At 37.9% G+C, this 27,341-nt stretch overlaps 1 protein-coding gene across 4 annotated transcripts in view; it reads left to right on the top strand.

The window, feature by feature from the left end:
• Window positions 1–27,341, top strand: part of ARHGEF9 (Cdc42 guanine nucleotide exchange factor 9) — a 456,132-nt gene that overhangs the window by 78,740 nt on the left and 350,051 nt on the right. The gene's annotated exons all lie outside the window — the stretch shown is intronic.

Raw genomic sequence — 27,341 nt, 5'->3', positions numbered from 1 at the left:
GAGCTTCAATATACAGGCAGCTCAAAGTTACTCCAAAACCACGGACATCTCATAACTCATTACTGGTCACTTCATTGCACTTCAGAGAGAAGAAATCCAGCTCCATCCACCAGAACTCCGACACAAGCTTCCCTAACCAAGAAACCTTGACAAGCCACTGATACAACCCCACCCACAGTGAGGAAACTCCATAATAAGGAGAACTCCACAAATTCCCAGAATACAGAAAGCATTATAACCAAGATGAAGAGACAGAGGAATGCCCAGCAGGTAAAGGAACAGGAAAAATGCCCACCAAACCAAACAAAAGAGGAAGAGATAGGGAATCTACCTGAGAAAGAATTTCGAATACTGATAGTGAAAATGATCCAAAATCTTGAAATCAAAATGGAATCACAGATAAATAGCCTGGAGACAAGGATTGAGAAGATGCAAGAAAGGTTTAACAAGGACCTAGAAGAAATAAAAAAGAGTCAATATATAATGAATAATGCAATAAATGAGATCAGAAACACTCTGGAGGCAACAAATAGTAGAATAATGGAGGCAGAAGATAGGATTAGTGAAATAGAAGATAGAATGGCAGAAATAAATGAATCAGAGTGGAAAAAAGAAAAACAAATTAAAACAAATGAGGACAATCTCAGAGACCTCCAGGACAATATGAAACGCTCCAACATTTGAATTATAGGAGTCCCAGAAGAAGACAAAGAGAAAGACCATGAGAAAATACTTGAGATAATAGTTGAAAACTTCCCTAAAATGGGGAAGGAAATAATCACCCAAGTCCAAGAAACCCAGGGAGTTCCAAACAGGATAAACCCAAGGCAAAACACCCCATGACACATATTAATCAAATTAACAAAAATCAAACACAAAGAACAAATATTAAAAGCAGCAAGGGAAAAATAACAAATAACACACAAGAGTATTCCCATAAGGATAACAGCTGATCTTTCAATAGAAACTCTTCAGGCCAAGAGGGAATGGCAAGACATACTTAAAGTGATGAAAGAAAATAACCTACAGCCCAGATTTCTGTACCCAGCAAGGATCTCACTCAAATATGAAGGAGAAATCAAAAGCGTTACAGACAAGCAAAAGCTGAGAGAATTCAGCACCAACAAACCAGCTCTCCAACAAATGCTAAAGGATATTATCTAGACAGGAAACACAAAAAGGGTGTATAAACCCAAACCCAAAACAATAAAGTAAATGGCAACGGGATCATACTTACCAATAATTACCTTAAACATAAATGAGTTGAATGCCCCAACCAAAAGACAAAGACTGGCTGAATGGATACAAAAACAAGATCCCGATATATGCTGCCTACAAGAGACCCATCTCAAAACAAGGGACACATACAGACTGAAAGTGAAGGGCAGGAAAAAGATATTCCACGGAAACAGAGACCAAAAGAAAGCAGGAGTAGCGATACTCTTATCCAATAAAATAGACTTGAAAACAAAGGTTGTGAAAAGAGACAAAGAAGGACACTACATAATGATCAAAGGATCAATCCAAGAAGAAGATATAACAATTATAAATAGATATGCACCCAACATAGGAGCACCGCAATATGTAAGACAAATGCTAACAAGTATGAAAGGGGAAATTAACAATAACACAATAATAGTCGGAGATTTTAATACCCCACTCACACCTATGGACAGATCAACTAAATAGAAAATTAACAAAGAAACCCAAACTTTAAATGATACAATAGACCAGTTAGACCTAACTGATATCTATAGGACATTTCACCCCAAAACAATGAATTTCACCTTTTTCTCAAGTGCTCATGGAACCTTCTCCAGGATACATCACATCCTGGGCCATAAATCTAACCTTGATAAATTCAAGAAAATCTAAATCATTCCAAGCATCTTTTCTGACCACAATGCAGTAAGATTATATCTCAATTACAGGAGAAAACCTATTAAAAATTCCAACATATGGAGGCTGAACAACACACTTCTGAATAACCAAGAAATCACAGAAGAAATCAAAAAAGAAATAAAAATATGCATAGAAATGAATGAAAATGAAAACACAACAATCCAAAACCTGTGGGACACTATAAAAGCAGTGCTAAGAGGAAAAAAGTTCATAGCAATACAGGCATATCTCAAGAAACAAGAAAAAAGTCAAATAAATAACCTAACTCTACACCTAAAGCAACTAGAAAAGGAAGAAATGAAGAATCCCAGGGTTAGTAGAAGGAAAGAAATCTTAAAAATTAGGGCAGAAATAAATGCAAAAGAAACAAAAGAGACCATAGCAAAAATCAACAAAGCCAAAAGCTGGTTCTTTGAAAGGATAAATGAAATTGACAAACCATTAGCCAGACTCATCAAGAAACAAAGAGAGAAAAATCAAATCAATAAAGTTAGAAACGAAAATGGAGAGATCATAACAGACAACACAGAAATACAAAGGAGCATAAGAGACTACTATCAGCAATTATATGCCAATAAAATGGACAACGTGGAAGAAATGGACAAATTCGTAGAAAAGTACAACTTTCCAAAACTGAACCAGGAAGAAATAGAAAACCTTAACAGACACATCACAAGCATGGAAATTGAAACTATAATCAGAACTCTTCCAGCAAACAAAAGCCCAGGTCCCAACGGCTTCACAGCTGAATTCTACCAAAAATTTAGAGATGAGCTAACATGTATCCTACTGAAAGTCTTCCAGAAAATTGCAGAGGAAGGTAAACATCCAAACTCATTCTATGAGGCCACAATCACCCTAATACCAAAACCTGACAAAGATGCCACAAAAAAAAAAAAAAAAAAAGAAAGAAAGAAAGAAAAGAAAACTACAGGCCAATATCACTGAGGAACATAGATGCAAAAACCCTTAACAAAATTCTAGCAATTAGAATCCAACAACACATTAAAAAGATCATACACCGTGACCAAGTGGGCTTTATCCCAGGGATACAAGGATTCTTCAATATCCGCAAATCAATCAATGTAATTCACCACATTAACAAATTGAAAGATAAAAACCATATGATTATCTCAATAGATGCAGAGAAGGCCTTTGACAAAATTCAACATCCATTTATGATAAAAACTCTCCAGAAAGCAGGAATAGAAAGAACATACCTCAACATAATAAAAGCATATATGACAAACCCACAGCAAACATTATCCTCAATGGTGAAAAATGGAAAGCATTTCCCCTAAAGTCAGGAACAAGACAAGGGTGCCCACTTTCACCGCTACTATTCAACATAGTTCTGGAAGTTTTGGCCACAGCAATCAGAGCAGAAAAAGAAATAAAAGGAATCCAAATTGGAAAAGAAGAAGTAAAACTCTCACTGTTTGCAGATCACATGATCCTCTACATAGAAAACCTTAAAGACTCCACCAGAAAATTACTAGAGCTAATCAATGACTATAGTAAAGTTGCAGGATATAAAATCAACACACAGAAATCCCTTGCATTGCTATACACTAAAAATGAGAAAGTAGAAAAAGAAATTAAGGAAAAAATTCCATTCACCATTGCAATGAAAAGAATAAAATACTTAGGAATGCATCTACCTAAAGAAATGAAAGACCTATATATATATAAAAAACTATAAAACACTGGTGAAAGAAGTCAAAGAGGACACTAATAGACAGAGAAATAAACCATGTTCATGGATCAGCAGAATCAATATAGTGAAAATGAGTATACTACCAAAAGCAATCTACAGATTCATTGCAGTCCCTATCAAACTACCAATGGTATTTTTCACAGCACTAGAACATATAATTTCCCAATTTGCATGGAAATACAAAAAACCTCGAATAGCCAAAACCATCTTGAGAAAGAAGAATGGAACTGGAGAAATCAGCCTGCCTAACTTTAGGCTCTACCACAAAGCCATAGTCATCAAGACAGTATGGTACTGGGACAAAGACAGAAATATAGATCCATGGAACAAAACAGAAAGCCCAGAGACAAATCCACAAACGTATGGACACCTTATCTTTGACAAAGGGGGCAAGAATATACAATGGAGTAAAGACAATCTCTTTAGCAAGTGGTACTGGGAAAACTGGTCAACCACTTCTAAAAGAATGAAACTAGATCACTTTCTAACACCATACACAAAAATAAACTCAAAATGGAATGGATTAAAGATCTAAACATAAGACCAGAAACTATAAAATTCCTAAAGGAGAACATAGGCAAAACACTCTCCAACATAAACCACAGCAGGATCCTCTATAATCCACCTCCCAGAATTCTGGAACTAAAAGCAAAAATAAACAAATGGGATCTAATTAGAATTTAAAGCTTCTGCACAACAAAGGAAACTATAAGTAAGGTGAAAAGACAGCCTTCTGAATGGGGGAAAATAATAGCAAATGAAGCAACTGACAAACAACTAATCTCAAAAATATACAAGCAACTTATGCAGCTCAATTCCAGAAAAATAAATGACCCAATCAAAAAATGGGCCAAAGAACTAAATAGACATTTCTCCAAAGAAGACATACGGATGGCTAACAAACACATGAAAAGATGCTCAGCATCACTCATTATAAGAGAAATGCAAATCAAAACCACAATGAGGCACCATTGCACACCAGTCAGAATGGCTGCGATCCAAAAGTCTACAAGCAATAAATGCTGGAGAGGGTGTGGAGAAAAGGGCACCCTCTTACACTGTTGATGGGAATGCAAACTAGTACAGCTACTATGGAGAACAGTGTGGAGATTCCTTAAAAAGCTGGAAATAGAACTGCCTTATGACCCAGTAATCCCACTGCTGAGCATACACACTGAGGAAACCAGAATTGAAAGAGACACGGCCACCCCAATATTCATCGCAGCACTGTTTATAATAGACAGGACATGGAAGCAACCTAGATGTCCATCAGCAGATGAATGGATAAGAAAGCTGTGCTACATATACACAATGGAGTATTACTCAGCCATTAAAAAGAATACATTTGAATCAGTTCTAATGAGGTGGATGAAACTGAAGCCAATTATACAGAGTGAAGTAAGACAGAAAGAAAAACACCAATATACTATCAGTTCAGTTCAGCCCCTCAGTCGTGTCCGACTCTTTGTGACCCCATGAATTGCAGCACACCAGGCCTCCCTGTCCATCACCAACTCCCGGAGTTCACTCAGACTCACATCCATCAAGTCCGTGATGCCATCCAGCCATCTCATCTTCTGTCGTCCCCTTCTCCTCCTGCCCCCAATCCTTCCCAGCATCAGAGTCTTTTCCAATGAGTCAACTCTTCGCATGAGATGGCCAAAGTACTGGAGTTTCAGTTTTAGCATCATTCCTTCCAAAGGAATCCAGGGCTGATCTCCTTAAGAATGGACTGGTTGGATCTCCTTGCAGTCCAAGGGACTCTCAAGAGTCTCCTCCAGCACCACAGTTCAAAAGCATCAATTCTTTGGCGCTCAGCCTTCTTTACAGTCCAACTCTCACATCCATACATGACCACTGGAAAAACCATAGCCTTGACTAGATGGACCTTAGTCAGCAAAGTAATGTCTCTGCTTTTCAATATGCTATCTAGGTTGGTCATAACTTTTCTTCCAAGGAGTAAGCGTCTTTTAATTTCATGGCTGCAGTCACTTTCTGCAGTGATTTTGGAGCCCCCCAAAATAAAGTCTGACACTGTTTCCACTGTTTCCCCATCTATTTCCCATGAAGTGATGGGACTGGATGCCATGACCTTCGTTTTCTGAATGTTGAGCTTTAAGCCAACTTTTTCACTCTCCTCTTTCACTTTCATCAAGAGGCTTTTTAGCTCCTTTTCACTTTGTGCCATAAGGGTGGTGTCATCTGCATATCTGAGGTTATTGATATTTCTCCCGGCAATCTTGATTCCAGCTTGTGTTTCTTCCAGTCCAGTGTTTCTCATGATGTACTCTGCATATAAGTTAAACAAGCAGGGTGACAATATACAGCCTTGACATACTCCTTTTCCTATTTGGAACCAGTCTGTTGTTCCATGTCCAGTTCTAACTGTTGTTTCCTGACCTGCATACAGATTTCTCAAGAGGCAGGTCAGGTGGTCTGGTATTCCCATCTCTTTCAGAATTTTCCACAGTATATTGTGATCCACACAGCCAAAGGCTTTGGCATAGTCAATAAAGCAGAAGTAGATGTTTTTCTGGAACTCTCTTGCTTTTTTGATGATCCAGCAGATGTTGAAAGTTTGATCTCTGGTTCCTCTGCCTTTTCTAGAACCAGCTTGCACATCAGCGAGTTCATGGTTCACGTATTGCTGAAGCCTGGCTTGGAGAATTCTGAGCATTACTTTACTAGCATGTGAGATGAGTGCAACTGTGTGGTAGTTTGAGCATTCTTTGGCATTGCCTTCCTTTGGGATTGGAATGGAAACTGACCTTTTCCATTCCTGTGGCCACTGCTGAGTTTTCCAAATTTGCTGGCATATTGAGTGCAGCACTTTCACAGCATCATCTTTCAGGATTTGAAATAGTTCAACTGGAATTCCATCACCCCCACTAGCTTTGTTCATAGTGATGCTTTCTAAGGCCCACTTGACTTCACATTCCATGATGTCTGGCTCTAGATTAGTGATCACATCATCATGATTATCTGGGTTGTGAATTTTTTTTTGTACAGTTCTTCCATGTATTCTTGCCACCTCTTCTTAATATCTTCTGCTTCTGTTACTAACACATATATATATATTAATTTAGAAAGATGGTAATGATAACCCTGTATGCTAGACAGCAAAAGAGACACGTTCTATGTATAGAACGGACTTTTGGACTCTGAGGGAGAGGGAGAGGGAGAGGTTGGGATGTTTTGGGAGAATGGCATTGAAACATGTATACTATCATGGAAGAAAGGACTCGTCAGTCTATGTTTGATACGGGATACAGGATGCTTGGGCCTGGTGCATGGGGATAATCCAGAGAGACGATATGGGTTGGGAGGTGGGAGGGGGGGTTCAAGATTGGGAACTCATGTACACCCGTGGTGGATTCATGTCAATTTATGGGAAAACCAACACAGTATTGTAAAGTAAAATAAAGAAAAAATAAAAATATATATATATTAAAAAAAAAACACTGAAAAGCAAGACTAATCCTCTTGAGAAACCTGTATGCAGGTCAGGAAGCAAAAGTTAGAATGGGACATGGAACAATGGACTGGTTCCAAATAGGAAAAGGAGTAAGTCAAGGCTGTATATTGTCACCGTGTTTATTCAACTTATATGCAGAATACATCATGAGAAACGCTGGGCTGGAAGAAACACAAGCTGGAATCAAGATTACAGGGAGAAATATCAATAACCTCAGATATGCAGATCACACCACCCTTATGGCAGAAAGTGAAGAAGAACTAAAGAGCCTCTTGATGAAAGTGAAAGAGGAAAGTGAAAGTTGACTTAAAGCTCAACATTCAGAAAACTAAGATCATGGCATCCAGTCCCATCACTTTATGCCAGATAAATGGGGAAACAGTGGAAACAGTATCAGACTTTACATCTGGGGGCTCGAAAATCACTGCAGATGGTGATTTTAGCCATGAAATTAAAAGACTCTTGCTCCTTGCAAGGAAAGTTATGACCAACCTAGACAGCATATTAAAAAGCAGAGACATTACTTTGCCAAAAAAGGTCCATCTGGTCAAGGCTATGGTTTTTCCAGTGGTCATGTATGGATGTGAAAGTTGGACTATAAAGAAAGCTGAGCACTGAAGAATTGATGCTTTTGAACTGTGGTGTTGGAGGAGACTCTTGAGAGTTCCTTGGACTGCGAGGAGACCCATCCAGTCCATTCTAAAGGAGATCAGTCCTGGGTGTTCATTGGAAGGACTGATGTTGAAGCTGAAACTCCAATTCTTCGGCCACCTGATGCGAAGAGCTGACTCATTTGAAAAGACCCTGATGCTGGGAAAGATTGTGGGCAGGAGGAGACGGGGACAACAGAGGATAAGATGTTTGGATGACATCATCGACTTGATGGACATGGGTTTGGGTGGACTCTGCGAGTTGGTGGTGGATAGGGAGGCCTGGCGTGCTGCGTTTCATGGGGTTGCAAAGAGTCAGACACAACTGAGAGACCGAACTGAACTGAATTGAATAGTAATAAAGATGGTGTGACACTGGGACATGGTTAAAGGTCAACAGAACAGAATTGAGAGTCCAGAAATAAAACCACACATCTACATTCAACTGATTTTCAACAAGTGTATCAAACCATCCAATGAGGCAATGATAATCGTTTCAACAAATGGTTCTTGGACTGACAATTACCAAAAAAGAAAAAAGATATTGAAACCTTGCTTCACATCATTTACAAAAATAAACTAAAAATCAATTGAAGACCTAAATTTAAGAGGTGAAACTATAGAATTCTTAGAATAAGTTATATAAAAGACTGAAAAAAAACCTTAATTGCATGAAGTAATTTACCTGATGAAAAATTCAAAAGTAATGGTAATAAAGATGCTCACAGAACAGGGGAGAAGAATGGAATAACATAGCGGTGATTTTAACAAACAGATGAAAAGTATTAGAAGGTACCAAATAAAAGTCTCAAAGCTGAAATATACGATAACTGATCTGAAAAATGCAATAGTGGTCGACTAGATGAGACAGAAGAATGGATCAGTCAATTCGAAAATAAGGCAGTGAAATTCAATCAATCAGAGCAACAAAAAGAAATGAATGAAAAAAAGTGGAGTTATCTAACGGGACTTATGGATAAACATCAGATTATCATTCACACCATAGGACTCTCAGAAATAGAATAGAGAGTGAAGGGTTCATAAACAATTATTTAAAGAAATAATAGCTGAAAATTTCCCTAAACTGAGTAAGGAAACAGATATCCAGATTCAGGAATCCCAGAGAGTTCCAAATAAGAGGAACCCAAAGAAGGAGATACCAATGCACATTGTAACTAAATTGTTCAAAAATTTTAAAAGGGACAGAATATTAAAAGCAGCAAGAGAAAAACAACTTGCTTCATACAAGGGGATCCCCATAAGAGTAGAAACATATTTTACAACAGAAGCTTTGCAGGACAGACGGGATTGGAACACTATATTCAGAGTCCTAAATTTCCACCCAAAATAACTCTACCCAGAAAAGTTATCATTCAGAAGTGAAGGGGAGATAGAGTTTTCCAGACAAACAAAAGCTAAAGGAGTTCATCACCACTAGGCTTTGTAAGAAATGTAAAAAGACGTTATTAAGCTGAAAAGCAAGAGCACTAATGAAAGAATCAATCTCACAGGAAAGGAAAATATATAGTAAAGGTAGTGGCTTAATCATTTATAAAGCAAGCATAAAAGTTAAAACACAAAAGCAGTGAAAATAACTGTGATTGCAACAATCATTAATAAATACAGAAAATAAAAATAAAATGTGACATCAAAGACATAAAACATGGGAAGAGTAATGTTGAGCTTTACAATGAGATCAAATTCATATTGTTATCAATTAGCATACACTGCTATAGATATAAGTTTTTGTACATAATCCTCATGGTAACCACACAGCAAAAACCTATAGTAAATACGTGAAAGATGAAGAGAAAAAAATATGTCATCAAAGCAAATGCAGAAGTTTTTTTTGTTTGTTTGTTTTTGTTGCTCAATCACTCAGTTGTATCTGACTCTTTATGACCCCATGGATTGCAGCAGGCCAGGCTTCCCTGTCCTTCACCATCTCTGGGAATTTGCTCAAACTCATGTCCATTGAGTTGATGTTGCCATCCAACCATCTCATCCTCTGTCGTCCCCTTCTCCTCCTGCCTTCAATCTTTCCCAACATCAGGGTCTTTTCTAATGAGTCAGCTCTTCACATCCAGTGGCCAAAGTATTGGAGCTTCACCTTCAGTATCAGTCCTTCCAATGAATATTCAGGGTTGATTTCCTTTACAATTGACTGGTTTGATCTTTTTGCTGTCCAAGTGACTCTCAAAAGTCTTCTCCAACACCACAGTTCAAAAGCATCAGTTTTTCAGCGCTCAGCCTTCTTTATGGTCCAACTCTCACATCCAAACTTGACTACTGGAAAAACCATAGCTTTGACTATGCAGACCTTTGTCAGTGAAGTAATGTCTCTGCTTTTTAGTATGCTGTTTTGGTTTGTCATAGCTTTTCTTCCAAGGAGAAAGCATCTTTTAATTTCATGGCTGCAGTCACCATCTGCAGTGATTTTTGGAGTCCAAGAAAATAAAGTGTATCACTTTTTCCATTGTTTCCCCATCTATTTACCATGAAGTGATGGGACTGGATGCCATGATCTTAGTTTTTGAAAACAAAGAGTGCAAGAGTAGAAAGAAATAGGAAGTATAAAAATGGCCAGAAAGAAATGAATAAATTGGCAATAAGCCCATGCCTATCAACAATCACTTTAAGTGTAAATTAACTGATTTTTAAAATCAAAACACATAGAGTAGTTGAATGGATTAAATAAAAAAGACCCATCAATCTATATGCAGTCTACAAGAGAAACCTTGGATGTAAGGACACAACACACACAGACTGAAAATAAAGTGATGGAAAATTATATTGCATGCAAATGGAAACCAAAATAAAGCTGGAGTAACACTACTTGTGTCATAAAATAGACTTTAAAACAAAGACTATAAAAAGAAACAAAGAAGTACATTATGTGATGATAAAGGTGTCAATCCAACAAGGAGATAGAACATTTGTAAATATTTATGCACTTAACATGGAATCAACTAAATATATAAAAAATATTGACATAACAAAAGAGAAATAGCACTACAACATTTCCAATTACATGGAATACCTTTTTAACCATCCCCTCACTTTCAGTCTGTATGTGTCCCTAGGTCTGCAGTGGGTATTCATTCAGTCAGTCTGTGCCTTTTAGTTGCATTTGTCTTTTGGAGCACTTAATCCATTTGCATTTAAGGTAATTATTGATATGTATGATCCTACTACCATTTATTTTACTGTTTTGGTTTCATTTTTGTAGGTGCTTTCATTCTCTTGTCTTTCCCATCTAGAAAAGTTCCTTTAGCAGTTTTTGTAAAGCTGTTTTGGCAGTGCTGAATTCTCTTAACTTTCACTCATCTATAAAGCTTTTGACTTTTCCTTTGAAACATAATGAAATCCTTACTGGGTAGAATATTCTTGTGTTTTTTTTTTTCTTTCATCACTTTAAGTATATCCTGACACTCCTTTCTGGCCTGCAGAGTTTTTGCTGAAAGATAAGCTGTCAGCATTATGGGGATCCCCTTATATGTTATTTTTTGCTTTTCTCTTGCTGCTTCCCTTGAAAAACCTGTATGCAGGTCAGGAAGCAACAGTTAGAACTGGATATGGAACAACAGAGTGGTTCCAAATAGGAAAAGGACTACGTCAAGGCTGTATATTGTCACCCTGCTTATTTAACTTATATGCAGAGTACATCATGAGAAACGCTGGGCTGAAAGAAGCACAAGCTGGAATCAAGATTGCCAGGAGAAATATCAATAACCTCAGATATGCTGAAGATATCACTCTTATAGTAGAAAGTGAAGAAGAACTAAAGAGCATCTTGATGAAAGTGAAAGAGGAGAGTGAAAAAGTTGTCTTAAAGCTCAACATTCAGGAAACTAAGATCATGGCATCCGGTCCCATCACTTCATGGCTGATAAATGGGGAAACTGTGGAAACAGTGTCAGACTTTATTTTTTTGGGTTCCAAAATCACTGTAGATGGTGATTGCAGCCATAAAATTAAAAGACGCTTGCTCCTTGGAAGGAAAGTTATGACCAACCTAGACAGCATATTTTCTCTTATTCTTCTGGCACCCTTATAATTCAAATATTGGTCCACTTAATGTTGTCTTCAAGGTCTCTGAGACTGTCCTCACTTCTTTGCATTCTTTTGTCTTTATTCTGCTCTGCTTCAATTATTTCCACCATTCTATCTTCCAGCTCACTTATCCCTTCTTCTGCCTCAGTTATTCTGCTACTGAGTCCCTCTAGTGTACTTTTATCTCAGTTATTGCACTGTTCATTGCAGATTGTCTATTCTCTATTTTTTCTAGGTCTATGTTAAACATTTCTTGTGTCTTCTCCATTCGTGCCTCCATTCTCCATTTATCTGTGCCTCCATTTTATTTCCAGGATTTTGTATCATCTTTACTATAATTACTCTGAATTCTTTTTCAGGTAAATTGCCTATTTCCTCTTCATTTGTTCTTGTGGGACCTTGCCATGTTCCTTTATCTACTGCATGTTTCTCTGTCTTTTCATTTTGTTTAATTTACTGCATTTAGGGGTCTCCTTTCTGCTGGATGCAAATTCATAGTCCCTCTTACTTGTGGAGTCTATCCTTTGTTGGTGGGGTTAGAGTGGTGCCATGTGGTGGTTTCCTGGTTGGGTAAACTTGTGCCTGTGTTCTGGTGGATGAAGCTAGATCTTTTCTCTCTATAGGGCAGTGCTGCATCTAGTTGTGTGTTTTGGGGTGTCCATGGGCTTGGTATGGCTTTGGGCAGTTTTTCTGCTAATGGGCAGTGTTATGTTCTTGCTTTGCTGAAGGTTGGCCATGAGGCATTCAGCACTGAAGTTTGCTGGCCTTTGGGTGGGGCCTGATCTTTGTGTTGAGATGGAGGTGTTTTGGAAGAGCTCTCACCAATTAATGTTCTTTTGGGTTGGGAGTTCTCTGGTGATTCAAAATCCTGGATTCAGGTCTCCTGCCTCAGAGCTTCAGGCCCAACCCCTTAAGGTAGCAGAAAAAAATCCACAAGCCACACAGCACAGAAGACAAATCTGAAAACAAATGGTGAAAGCAATACTCAGCAAACAAGAACACTCAAACTCACACACTTACAAATGGAAAAGAAGAGAGAAAAAAAATAAAAAGGAATCACAAGCGAAGAGAGCAATCCATAATAAGTGATAGCATACAGTGTCTTTCTCTGTCTTATTTCATTTAGCATAATACCTACCAAATCCATCCATGTTGCTGCAAATGGCAAAATTAATTCGTTTTTGTGGCTAAGTAGTATTCCATTTATCTATCTATCTATATCTATACCACATTTTCTTCATTCATTTATATCTCGATGGACACAGCCTGCAATTTACATCTTAGCAATTATAAATAATGCTGCTATGAATATTATAGTGATGTATATTCTTGAATTAGTGTTTTTTTTTTTTCATACCCAAGAGTGCAATTGCTGGGTCATATGGTAGTTCTAGTTATAGTTTTATGAGGAAACTCATTACTGTTTTCCACAATTGCTGCAATAGATTATATTTCCCATTAACAGTGTACAGTGTACAAGGTTTTCCTTTTCTCCACATCTTCATGAACATTTGTTACTTTGTGTTATTTTTGATGATAGCTTTTCTAACAGGTGTGTGGCGATATCACATTCTAGTTTTGATTTGCATTTCCTTGATGATTTCTCAGGTATCTAAGTGGTAATGAATCACCAGTCAGTGCAGGAGATGACAGAAATACAGGTTTGATCCCTGGGTCAGGAAGGTCCCCTCAAGGAGAAAATGGAAAAGCAATTCGGTATTCTTGCCTGGAAATTTCCATGGATGGAGGAGCCTGGCAGGCTGTAATCCATGGGGCCATGAAGAGTTGGAAACGACTGAATGACTGAACATGTGGACACTGATGATTACCGATGTTGAGCATCTTTTCATGTGCCTCTTGGCCATCTGCATGTCCTTTTTGGAAAAATGGCTATTCAGGTCTTCAGCCCATTTTTCTGATTGGGCTATTTTTTATGTTGAATTTATGGGCTGTTTATATATGTTGGATATTAACCTCTTTTCAGTCATACCATTTGCAAATATTTTTTCTGTGGACTGTCGTTTTGTTTGTTGATGGCTTCCTTTGATGTGCAAATTAGGTTTTATTTCCTTTACTTTAGGAGACAGAGCAAAATATATATATATATATATATTGCTATGACTCATGTCAGAGTCTGTTTCTTCTAGTAGTTTCATGGTTTCCAGTCTTACATTTAGATCTTCAATCTATTGTGGGTTTATTTTGTATACGAAGTTAGAGAATGTTCTAATTTCATTTTTTTAACATGTAGCTGTCTTGTTTTCCCATAACCATGTATTGATGTGACTATATTTTCTCCATATATATTCTTGCCTCTTTTGTTGTAGGTTAATTTACTGTAAGTATGTTGGTTTATTTCTGGGCACTCTATTCTGTTGCACTGATCTCTATGTCTGTTTTGTGCCAGTACCATACTGTTTTGATTGCTGTACCTTTGTAATATAGTCTGAAACCAGGGCATGTGGTTTTTCCAGGTCTGTTAATCTTCTTTATTTCTCAAGATTGCTTTAAATTATTTTTTCTAATTCTGAGAAAAATGCTCTTGGTATTTTGATAGGAATTGCACTGAATCTATAGACTTCCTTTGGGAATATTATTATTTTAACAATATCATTTTTTTTAATCCAAGACCATGATCTATCTTTCCATCCATTTGCATCATCTTGGTGACTTATGGCTTTAATTCTAAGTGAGCTATTTCAAATCCTAAAAGATGATACTGTTAAAGTGCTATGTTCAGTATGCCAGCAAATTTGGAAAACACAACAGTGGCCACAGGACTGGAAAAGGTCTGTTTTCATTCCAATCCCAAAGAAAGGAAATGCCAAAGAATGTTCAAACTACTACACAATTGCACTTATTTCACGTACTAGCAAGGTAATGCTCAAAATCTTTCAAGCTAGGCTTCAACAATGTGTGAATTGAGAACTTCAAGATGTACAAGCTGGATTTTTAGAAAAGGCAAAAGTAGAGATCAAACTGCCAACATCTATTGGGTCATAGGAAAAAGCAAGACAATTCCGGGAAAACATCTACTTCTGCTTCATTGTCTACACTAACAACTTCGACTGTGTGGATCACAATGAACTATGGAAAATTCTTTAAAAGATGGAATACCAGACCATCTTACCTGCCTCCTGAAAAACCTGTGTGCAGTCCAAGAAGCAGCAGTTAGAACCAGACATGGAACAATGGACTGGTTCAAACTTGGGAAAGGAGTACATCAAGGTTGCATATACTGTCACCCTGTTTATTTAAATTTTATACAGAGTACATAATGCAAAATGCCAGGCTGGATAAATGGCAAACTGGAATCATGATTGTTGGGAGAAATGTCAATAACCTCAGATATGCAGATGACACCATCCTTTTGACAGAAAGTGAAGAGGAACTAAAGAGCTTTCAGGTGAAGGTGAAAGAAGAGAGTGAAAAAACTCTTAAAACTCAACATTCAAAAACCATGGTATCTGGTCGCATTACTTCATAGTAAATAGATGGGGAAATAATAGAAACAATGACAGAATTTATTTTCTTAGACTCAAAAATCACTGCAGACAGTAATTGCAGGCAGGGAATTAAAAGATGCTTGCTCCTTGAAAGAAAAGCTGTAAGAAACCTAGACAGTGTGTTAAAAAGCAGAGACACTACTTTGCTGACAAAGGTCCAAATAGTCAAAGCTATGCTTTGCCCAGTAGTCATGTACAGATGTGAGAGCTGGACCATAAAGAAGGCTTAGCACTGAAGTATTGATGCTTTTGAACTGTGGTGTTGGAAACGACTCTTGAGAGTCCCCTGGACTGCAAGGAAATCCAACCAGTCAATTGTAAAGGAAATCAATCCTGATTATTCATTGGAAGGACTGATGCTGAAGCTGAAGCTCCAATATTTTGGCCACCTGATGGGAAGATCTGACTCATTGGAAAATACCCTGATGTTGGGAAAGATTGAGAGTAGGAGGAGAAGGGAGCAACAGAGGATGAGATGGTTGAAATGCATCACCTACTCAATGGACATAAGTTTGAGCAAACTCTGGGAGCTGATGAAGGACAGGGAAGCCTGCCGTGCTGCAGTCCATGGGGTTGCAAAGAGTTGGACACAACTGAGCGACTGAACAACAGCTCTTTTACCTCCTTATGGTTTATTCTTAGACATTTTATTGTTTTTCATGCAACAGTCAATGAGATTGTTTCCTTAATTTGTCTTTCTGATGATTTATTTTAGTGGTTACAAATACAGTAGTGTTTTAATTTTGTATCCTGCAGCTTTACCACATTCATTCATTAACTCTAGTAGTTTTCTGGTGGTATCTTTAAGGTTTTTATGTTTTTAGTTCAGTTCACTTCAGTCGCTCAGTTGTGTCCGACTCTTTGCGACCCCATGAATCGCAGCACACCAGGCCTCCCTGTCCATTACCAACTCCCAGAGTTCACTCAGACTCACGTCCATAGAGTCAGTGACGCCATCCAACCAGTTCATCCTCTGTCGACCCTTCTCCTTCTGCACCCAATCCCTCCCAGCATCAGAGTCTTTTCCAGTGAGTCAACTCTTCGCATGAAGTGGCCAAAGTACTGGAGTTTCAGCTTTAGCATCATTCCTTCCAAAGAAATCCCAGCGCTGATCTCCTTTAGAATGGATTGGTTGGATCTCCTTGCAGTCCAAGGGACTCTCAAGAGTCTTCTCCAACACCACAATTCAAAAGCATCAATTCTTCGGCGCTCAGCCTTCTTCACAGTCCAACTCTCACGTCCATACATGACTACTGGAAAAACCATAGCCTTGACTAGATGGAACTTAGTCAGCAAAGTAATGTCTCTGCTTTTGAATATGCTATCTAGGTTGGTCATAATTTTTCTTCCAAGGAGTAAGCGTCTTTTAATTTCATGGCTGCAATCACCATCTGCAGTGATTTTGGAGCACCCCAAAATAAAGTCTGACACTGTTTCCACTGTCTCCCCATCTATTTCCCATGAAGTGAGGGACCAGATGCCATGATCTTCGTTTTCTGAATGTTGAGCTTTAAGGCAACGTTTTCACTCTCCTCTTTCACTTTCATCAAGAGGCTTTTTATTTCCTCTTCACTTTGTGCCATAAGGGTGGTGTCATCTGCATATCTGAGGTTGTTGATATTTCTCCCGGCAATCTTGATTCCAGCTTGTGTTTCTTCCAGTCCAGCATTTCTCATGATGTAGTCTGCATATAAATTAAATAAGCAGGGTGACAATGTATTTTTCGTTTATAGTAATTTTTGTTTACAGCAACATGTCAAATGCAGTGACAGTTTTACTGCCTTTCCATTTTAGATTTCTTTCATTTCTTTCTCTTGTCTGATTACTATGACTAAGACTTTCAGTACTATGCTGAGTAAAATTTGCAAGTGTGAGCATCCTTATCTTATTCCTAATCTTAGAGGAAATGCTTTTAGCTTTTTACCATTGACTATGATGCTACCTGTGGGTTTGTCATATATGCCTTTTATTTTTTTTAATTTTAATTTTTACTTTATTTTACTTTACAATACTGTATTGGTTTTGCCATACATTGACATGAATCCACCACGGGTGTACATGAGTTCACTATAGTCGACTGTGTTAGTAATCACTGATAAAAACATAAATGCAAAATTTCTCAAAAATTATTAGGACACCAAATCCAACAATACATCGAAAGGATCACCCACCAAAATCAAATGGGATTTATCCTAGAGATGCAAGGACTGTTTGATATCCCAAATTGGTCAATGTGATCCACAACATTAACAAACTGAAAAATAAAAAAAATCTGTATGATCATCTTAATAGACATAAAAAGGCTCCTGATAAAATTCAACATCCATTTATGATTTAAAAACCTATCCAGAAAGTGGAATTACAGGGAACATTACTCAGGGCAATAAAGTATAATTCCACTTCCTGGATAGGTTTTTAAATCATAAATGGATGTTGAATTTTATCAGGAGCCTTTTTATGTCTATTAAGATGATCATACAGTTTTTTAATTTTTCAGTTTGTTAATGTTGTGGATCACATCGACCAATTTGTGGATATCAAAAAGTCCTTGCATCTCTAGGATAAATCCCACTTGATTTTGGTGAGTGATCCTTATGATGTATTGTTGGATTTGGTGTCCTAATAATTTTTGAGAAATTTTGCATTTATGTTTTTATCAGTGATTACTAACACAGTCGACTATAGTGAACTCTAGTTTTCTTTCTTTGGTATAGTTTTGTCTGGCTTTGGTACTAGGGTGATTCTGGCCTTGAAGAATGGTTTTGGAAGTGTTCATTTTTTTGAGAAACGTAGATGTTTAAATTTTTGGTAGGATTCAACTGTGAAGCCATCTCAGTTCAGTTCAGTTGCTCAGTCATGTCTGACTCTTTGCAACCCGACGGACTGTAGCACGTCAGGCTTCCGTATCCATCACCAACTCCCGGCGCTTGCTCAAACTTATGTCCATCGAGTTGGTGGTGCCATCCAACCATCTCATCCTACATAGTCTTCTTCTCCTCCTGCCTTCAATCTTTCCCAGTGTCAGGGTCTTTTTGTCCACATTGTCTGTTTCTCCATGGTTCAGTCTTGGGAAATTGTATATTTCTTTGAAGTTGTCCATTTCTTATAGGAAGCCCATTTTTTGGCATATAGTTGTTCATATTAGTTTTCTATGATCCTTTTATTTGTATCTCTGAGGCATTGGTTGCAACTTCTCATTTTTCATTTCTGATTTTATTTATTTTGACCCTCTCCCTTTTTTTCTTGATGAGTCTGGCTTATCAATGTTTGTATTTCTGAGGCATTGGTTGCAACTTCTCATTTTTCATTTCTGATTTTATTTATTTTGACCCTCTCCCTTTTTTTCTTGATGAGTCTGGCTTATCAATGTTGTTTGTCTTTTCAATGAGCTTGTTTTTAGTTTCATTAACCTTTTCTATTGTTATTTTAGTCTCTGTATTATTTGATTCTGCTCTGACTTTTATGATTTCTTTCCTTCTAGTAACTTTGGGTTTCATTTCTTCTTTCTATAATTCCTTTAGATGCAGATTAGATTTTGTTTACTTGAGATTTTTCTTGTTTCATCAAGTGAGATTGTATTACTATAAATTTCACTACTTTTGATGTGCCCCTTAAGTTTTTATATCATGGTGTTTTCTTTTTCATTCGTCTCTATGTATTTTTTGGTTTCCTCTTTGATTTCTTCAGTGAAACCATTGGTTGCTTAGTAGAGTGTTGTTTAGCCTCCACTTGTTTGGGGATTTTTACAATTTCTTTTTATAGTTGATTTCTACTATTATTTCATTGTGGTAGCAAAAGATGTTTGATGTGGTTTAAGTTTTCTTAAAATTTACTGAGGCTTGCTTTCTGGCCCAGCATGTGACCAATTTCTATCTGAACTTGAACAATGTGTATTCTGATTTTTTTTTCTATTTTTTATTTTTTTTAAATTTTTATTTTTACTTTATTTTACTTTACAATACTGTATTGGTTTTGCCATACATTGACATGAATCCACCACGGGTGTACATGCGTTCCCACACATGAACCCCCTCCCACCTCCCTCCCCATAACATCTCTCTGGGTCATCCCCGTGCACCAGCCCCAAGCATGCTGTATCCTGCGTCAGACATAGACTGGCAATTAGTTTCTTACATGATAGTATACATGTTTCAATGCCATTCTCCCAAATCATCCAACCCTCTCCCTCTCCCTCTGAGTCCAAAAGTCCGCTCTACACATCTATGTCTCTTTTGCTGTCTCACATACAGGGTCATCATTGCCACTTGTAAAAGAATGAAACTAGATCACTTTCTAACACCATACACAAAAAAACTCAAAATGTATTAAAGATCAAATGTAAGACCAGAAACTATTCTGATGTTTTTGGAAGGAATACTCTATTAATATCAATTATGTTTCTCTGGTATAATGTGTCATATATATGTGTTAGTATACTTTATTGGTGTTTTTCTTTCTGGCTTACTTCACTCTGTATAATTGGCTCCAGTTTCATCCATCTCATTAGAACTGATTCAAATGCTTTCTTTTTAATGGCTGAATAATACTCCATTGTGTATATGTACCACAGCTTTCTTATCCATTCATCTGCTGATGGACATCTAGGTTGTTTCCATGTCCTGGCTATTATAAACAGTGCTGTGATGAACATTGGGGTACACGTGTCTCTTTCAGTTCTGGTTTCCTCGGTGTTTATGCCCAGCAGTGGGATTGCTGGGTCATAAGACAGTTCTTTTTGCAATTTTTTAAGGAATCTCCACACTGTTCTCCATAGTGGCTGTACTAGTTTGCATTCCCACCAACAGTGTAGGAGGGTTCCCTTTTCTCCACACCCTCTCCAGCATTTATTGCTTGCAGAAATATAGATCAATTGAACAAAATAGAAAGCCCAGAGATAAATCCACACACATATGGACACCTTATCTTTGACAAAGGAGGCAAGAATATACAATGGAGTAAAGACAATCTCTTTAACAAGTGGTGCTGGGAAAACTGGTCAACCGCTTGTAAAAGAATGAAACTAGATCACTTTCTAACACCATACACAAAAATAAACTCAAAATGGATTAAAGATCAAATGTAAGACCAGAAACTATTCTGATGTTTTTGGATAGAATACTCTATTAATATCAATTATGTTTCTCTGGTATAATGTGTCATTTAAGGCCAATGTTTCCCCTTTGATTTTCTGTATGGGTGATCTGTCCATTGATACTAGTGGAGTGTTAAAATTCCCTTTATTGTTTTACTTTTGATTTCTCCCTTTGTGTCTGCTGATATGTGCTTTATGTGTTTAGGTGCTTCTATGTTTTATGCATATATCTTTCCAATGGTTATGTCTTCCTGGATTTATCCTTAATCATTGTGCAGCATCCTTCTTTGTCTTGTGAGGCTGTTTATCTTAAAGTCTATTTTGTCTGCTATAGCAGCTTTCTTTTGATTTCCATTTGCATGGAAGACCTTTTCCTATCACCTCATTTTCAGTCTGTCTTTAGAGCTGAGGCAATCTCTTGCAGGCAGCATATACATATGTGTGTGTGTGTGTGTGTGTGTGTGTGTGTGTGTGTATGTGAGAGAGAGAATGTGTGTGTGTGTGTGTTTGTGAGAGAGAGAGAATGTGTGTGTGTGTGTGTATATTATTTTTATATTCATTAAGCCATTCTGTGCCTTTTGATGGAAGCATTTAGTACATTAACATTTAAGGTAATTCAGGATTGCAAACCGGGTAGCAAGGTGTGGGAATTAGAACTCTCACTCATTGACAAGAACCTCTGCAACATCCTCCAGTTTGTGGGTGACCTACCTTGGGGTATTGGGCTTGATTATATTGTGAGTCTGACTGTCTTATCTCAAAATGATTCCTTTTTTTATGTCTTTTCTTCTAGAAAATATTTTTTTCTGGAAGATTCTGATCTTTTAAACCAATGGTTATTCTTCAGATTGTTGTGATTTTCTCATGCTCTTGAGGGAAATTGAGCTCACAGTCTTTTACTCTGCCACCTTGTCTGACAGTGAAAAAGCAAGCTTAAAACTCAGTATTCAAAAAACTAAGATTATGGCATCTGGTCCCTTCCTTTCATGGCAAATAGACGGGGAAACAATGGAAAAAATGACAGACCTTATTTTCTTGCACTCCAAAATCACTGCAGATGGTAACTTCAGCCACAAAATTAAAATATGCTTGCCCCTTGAAAGAAAAGCTATGACCAATCTAGACAACATATTAAAAAGCACAGACATTGCTTTGCCAACAAAGGTTTGTCTAGTCAAAGCAATGGTTTTTCCAGTAGTCATGTATGGATGTGAGAGTTGGACTATAAAGAAAGCTGACAGCCAAAGAATTGATGCTTTTGAACTGTAATGTTGGAGAAGACTCTTGAGAGTCCCTTGCAATGCAAGGAAATCAAATCAGTCAATCCTAAAGGAAATCAATCCAGAATATTCTTTCTGGATTGATTTCTGATAATCAATCTGGGTTGATTCTGATAATCAATCTGATAATTCATTCTGGATTCATTCTGGAAGGTCTGATGCTGTAGCTGAAGCTCCAATACTTTGGTCACCTGATGCAAAGAGCTGAATCATTGGAAAAGACCCTAATACTGGGAAAGATTGAAGGCAGAAGGAGAAAGGGATGGCAGAGGACGAGATGGTTGAATGGCATCACTGATCAATGGACATTAGTTTTAACCAGCTCCAGGAGACGGTGATGGACAGGGAAGCCTGGTGTGCTAAAGTCCATGCAGTCACAGAACTGGACACAACTGAACCAATGAACAACAACAACAACAACATCTTCTCTGATCTCTAGATCAATGTTGTTTCAAAATCCACAAATAAGACAATGTGATACACCACATATACTATCATGTGAATTGAATCGCCAGTCTATGTCTGACGCAGGATGCAGCATGCTTGGGGCTGGTGCATGGGGATGACCCAGAAAGATGTTATGGGGAGGGAGGTGGGAGGGGGGTTCATGTTTGGGAATGCATGTAAGAATTAAAGATTTTAAAATTTAAAAAATAAAAAACTAAAAAAAAAATAAAAAAAAAACAAAAACACAAAATTAATGATAAAAATCATGTGATTATCTCAATAAATGAAAAAAAAGCATCTGAAAGAATCCAACATCTATTTATGAATTCAACATCTATTTATGATAGAAAAATCTCTGAACCAAGTAGATATACAAGGACTGTATCTCAACATAACTTTGACAATGACATAATTTATCAATATTGACAAGTCCAGAGCTAATATCACACTCAACATGGAAAAGCTGAAATATTTTCTATGTGACAATGAACAGTATGCCTACTCTCACCACTTTTATTCAATATATATTGAAAGTATTGAAAGTCCAATGTAAGGCAGTAAGACATGAAAAATAAAAACAATCTAGATTGGAAAGGAAGGAGTAAAATTGTCACTATTTGTAGAAACATATTACACATAGAAAATCTGAAAGACGTCATTAAAAAGCCATTAGAAAATGAATGCAGTTAAATTGTAGAATACAATAGCAATATGCAAAAATTCTGGTGTGTTTCCATACACTAATAATGAACTATTAAAAAGAGAAATTAAGAAAACAATTCCAGTTGCAATTGTATCAAAAGATTAAAATAACTAGTGAAAAATATAACCAAGGAAGTGAGAAATTTGTACATTGACAGCTATGACATTAATGGAAAAAATGAAGAAGATACAAATAAATGGACAGATATTTCACACTTGTGGGTTCAAAGAAATAATATTGTGAAAATGTCTGTGCTATCCAAAGCAATATACAGATTCAATAGAATCTGTATCAGAATTCCCCTAAAGATGAGTGAATAAAAAATAGAACACACAGACACACATACACATAATAGAATATTCAGTCAGATCAGTTCAGCCGCTCAGTCATGTCCGACTCTTTGTGACCCCATGAATTGCAGCACACTAGGCCTCCCTGTCCAACACCAACTCCCGGAGTTCACTCAAACTCACATCCATCGAGTCAGTGATGCCATCCAGCCATCTCATCCTCTGCCATCCCCTTTTCCTCCTGCCCCAATCCCTCCGAGCATCAGAGTCTTTTCCAATGAGTCAACTCTTCGCATGAAGTGGCCAAAGTACTGGAGTTTCAGCTTTAGCATCATTCCTTCCAAAGAACACCCAAGACTGATGTCCTTTAGAATGGACTGGTTGGATCTCCTTGCAGTTCAAGGGACTCTCAAGAGTCTTCTCCAACACCAGAGTTCAAAAGCATCAATTCTTTGGTGCTCAGCCTTCTTCACACTCCAACTCTCACATCCATATATGACTACTGGAAAGACCATAGCTTTGACTAGATGAACTTTGTTGGCAAAGTGATGTCTCTGCTTTTGAATATGCTATCTAGGTTGGTCGCAACTTTCCTTTCAAGGAGTAAGCGCCTTTTAATTTCATGGCTGCCATCACCATCTGCAGTGATTTTGGAGCCCCCCCCAAATAAAGTCTGACACTGTTTCCACTGTTTCCCCATCTATTTCCCATAGAGTGATGGGACCAGATGCCACGATATTAGTTTTCTGAGTGTTGAGCTTTAAGCCAATTTTTTCACTCTCCTCTTTCACTTTCATCAAAAGGCTTTTTAGTTCCTCTTCACTTTCTGCCATAAGCGTGATGTCATCTGCATATCTGAGGTTACTGATATTTCTCCCGGCAATCTTGATTCCAGCTTGTGTTTCTTCCAGTCCAGCATTTCTCATGATGTACTCTGCATAGAAGTTAAGTAAGCAGGGTGACAATATACAGCCTTGACGTACTCCTTTTCCTATTTGGACCCAGTCTGTTGTTCCATGTCCAGTTCTAACTGTTACTTCTTGACCTGCATACAGATTTCTTAACAGGCAGGTCAGGTGGTCTGGTATTCCCATCTCTTTCAGAATTTTCCACAGTTTACTGTGATCCACACAGTCAAAGTCTTTGGCATAGCCAATAAAGCAGAAATAGATGTTTTTCTGGAACTCTCTTGCTTTTTCCATGATCCAGCAGATGTTGGCAATTTGATCTCTAGTTCCTCTGCCTTGTCTAAAACCAGTTTGAACATCTGGAAGTTCATGGTTCATGTACTGCTGAAGCCTACCTTGGAGAATTTTAAGCATTACTTTACTAGCGTGTGAGATGAGTGCAATTGTGCAGCAGTATAGCATGAATGAAACATGTTTGCTTTGTGACAAGGGAGGTCCCTGTTGTGTGCTATGATGATGGCTCTACTTGTGCCTTCATATCATTTTGGTCCAATGAATCTTACCAGGTTTATTAATAAGGGTTCACCTCATATATCTCTTTTGTTAATCATAATTATATATCCTGAGACTCACAAAACAGTGCCTAAAACAAACTGGGTTGTTTTAAAATGCATTTTTATTGTATCCGTTTTTAAATCTGCCCTTATAGGGAAATACAGCTTTGTAGTCTTTGCTTTTGTCAATGGATTTCCTCCAAATACTAAAGCAGTGAAAGAACCAGAGGGGCACAGTGGCCTGGCCACCATACTGGGAAGCCTGACTCTACTCTTTCATTTACTACTTACGTTCTGGGAGTAGGTCCTTGATCTTTGTCATTTTCAGTTACTCTACTACAACATGAGGGGCCCAGATAAAGAGTTTCCAGTATTCTTTCCAGCTCTACAGCTGTGATTGGTACACAAATATATACTGTGCCTTTGGTATTTTTCTTTCAGTCTTTTGAAATTGAAATTGATTTTCATTGGAGTATAGTTACTTTATAATGTGTGTTAACTTCTGCTGTACAGCAACATGAATCAGTTATCCACTCTTTTTTAGATTATTTTCCCACATAAGTCACTATAGAGTAGAGTAGAGGTCTCTGGGCTGTATCAGTTCAGTTCAGTTCAGTTCAGTTTTTCAGTAGTGTCCGAGTCTTTGTGACCCAATGAATCACAGCACGCCAGGCCTCCCTGTCCATCACCAACTCCCGGAGTTCACTCAAACTCATGTCCTTCGAGTCGGTGATGCCATCCAGCCATCTCATCCTCTGTCATCCCCTTCTCCTCCTGTCCCCAATCCCTCCCAGAATCAGGGTCTTTTCCAATGAGTCAACTCTTCGCATGAGGTGGCCAAAGTATTGGAGTTTCAGCTTCAGCATCAGTTCTCCCAATGAACACCCAGGACTGATCTCCTTTAGGATGGGCTGGTTGGATCTCCTTGAAGTCCAAGGGACTCTCAAGAGTCTTTTCCAACACCACAGATCAAAAGCATCAGTTCTTTGGTGCTCAGCTCCCTGGGTCAGGAGGATCCCCTGGAGGAGTGCATGGCAACCCACTCCAGTATTCTTGCCTGGAGAATCCTACAGACAGAGGAACCTGGTGGGCCACAGTCTATCAGGAGTACACATGGAGAACCTAGGTAAATCATTTAACCTTTCTGCACCTTGGTTGAACTATCTTTAAAATTCAGAAGACAATTGTAACCACCTCATAGAGTTGTGAGATCTAAGTAAATAAAGAGACATTTTAATGTAGTGCCTCATACTTATAAATGTTAGCTATTGTTATTATCATCTTGAGTTGGACAGAAAGCCTACTTGGAGAAACAGAATTCATGGATGAGGGTTGAAATGTAGGACTGAGGTAAGGAAACTTCCTGGCCTGGAAGGCAGGAAGACTAGGCTTCTATTCTTGGCCTGCCACTGACTTGGCATATGACCTAGGTCAAGTCTCTTCCTCTTTTTTTTTTTTTTAATAAATTTATTTATTTTATTCATTGAAGGATAATTGCTTTACAGAATTGTGTTGGTTTCTGCCAAAAAGCTACATGAATCAGCCATAATTATACCTATGTCCCCTCCCTCTTGAAGCTCCCTCCCATCTCTTTGCCCATCCCATCCCTCTAGGTTGTTACAGAGCCCCAGTTTGAGTTCCCTGAGTCATACAGCAAATTCTCATTCGATATCTATTTTACATATGGTAATGTAAGTTTCCATGTTACTGTCTCCATACATCCACCCTTTCCTTCCTCCCCACTTCCATGTTCATTAATCTGTTCTCTATGTCTGTGTCTCCATTGCTGCCCTGCAAATACTTTCATCAGTACCATCTTTCTAGATTCCATATACATGTGTTAGTATATGATATTTGTTTTTCTCTTTTTGACTTACTTCACTCTGTATAAGAGTCTCTAAGTTCATCCACTTCATTAGAACTGAGTCAAATGGGTCCCTTTTTATGACTGAGTAATATTCCACTTTATATATGTACCACAGCTTCTTTATCCATTCATCTGCCAATGGACATCTAGGTTGCTTCCATGTTCTAGCTATTGTAAATAGTGCTGCAATGAACATTGGAGTGCATGTGTCTTCAATTTTGGTTTCCTCAGGTTATATGCCTAGCAGTGGGATTGCTGGGTCATATGGTGGTTTTATTCCTAGTTTTTAAAGGAATATCTATACTGTCTTCCATGGTGTCTGTATCAATTTCCATTCCCACCAACAGTGCAACAGGGTTCCCTTTTCTCCAAACCCTATCCAGCATTTATTGTTTGTAGACTTTTTTGATGATGGCCATTCTGACTGGTGTGAGGTGATATCCCGTTGTAGTTTTGATTTGCATTTCTTTAATAGTGAGCCATGTTGAGCATCTTCTCATGTGTTTGTTAGCCATCTGTATACCTTTTTTGGAGAAATGTATGTTTAGGTCCTTTTTCCCACTTTTTGATTGGGTTGTTTGTTTTTCTAGTATTGACTTGTATGAGCTGCTTGTAAGTTTTGGAAATTAATCCTTTGTCAGTTGTTTCAAGTCCCTTCCTCTTTTTGGTCTCATTTTCCCAAAATAGATAATCTCACTGATCAAATGAACATTTTGTGAGTCAAACAGATTCTGCACAGGCTGTGCTCATAAGTATAGGAAACACACAGATTAAAGACATACTTCAGGTCAAGTGAAGTTAACTCTGCAGACCAGACCAGAGGAAGAGGAACAAACAGACCCTGAGATAGTAACCTGACACCCAGGACAACCATCATCAAAAAAGCAGAAACTGTCT

This window comes from Ovis canadensis, chromosome X (assembly GCF_042477335.2).
Source record: "Ovis canadensis isolate MfBH-ARS-UI-01 breed Bighorn chromosome X, ARS-UI_OviCan_v2, whole genome shotgun sequence".
Taxonomy (NCBI): domain Eukaryota; kingdom Metazoa; phylum Chordata; class Mammalia; order Artiodactyla; family Bovidae; genus Ovis; species Ovis canadensis.
Note: the sequence above shows the minus strand (reverse complement) of the source record. Positions and strands in the feature narration are given on the sequence as shown.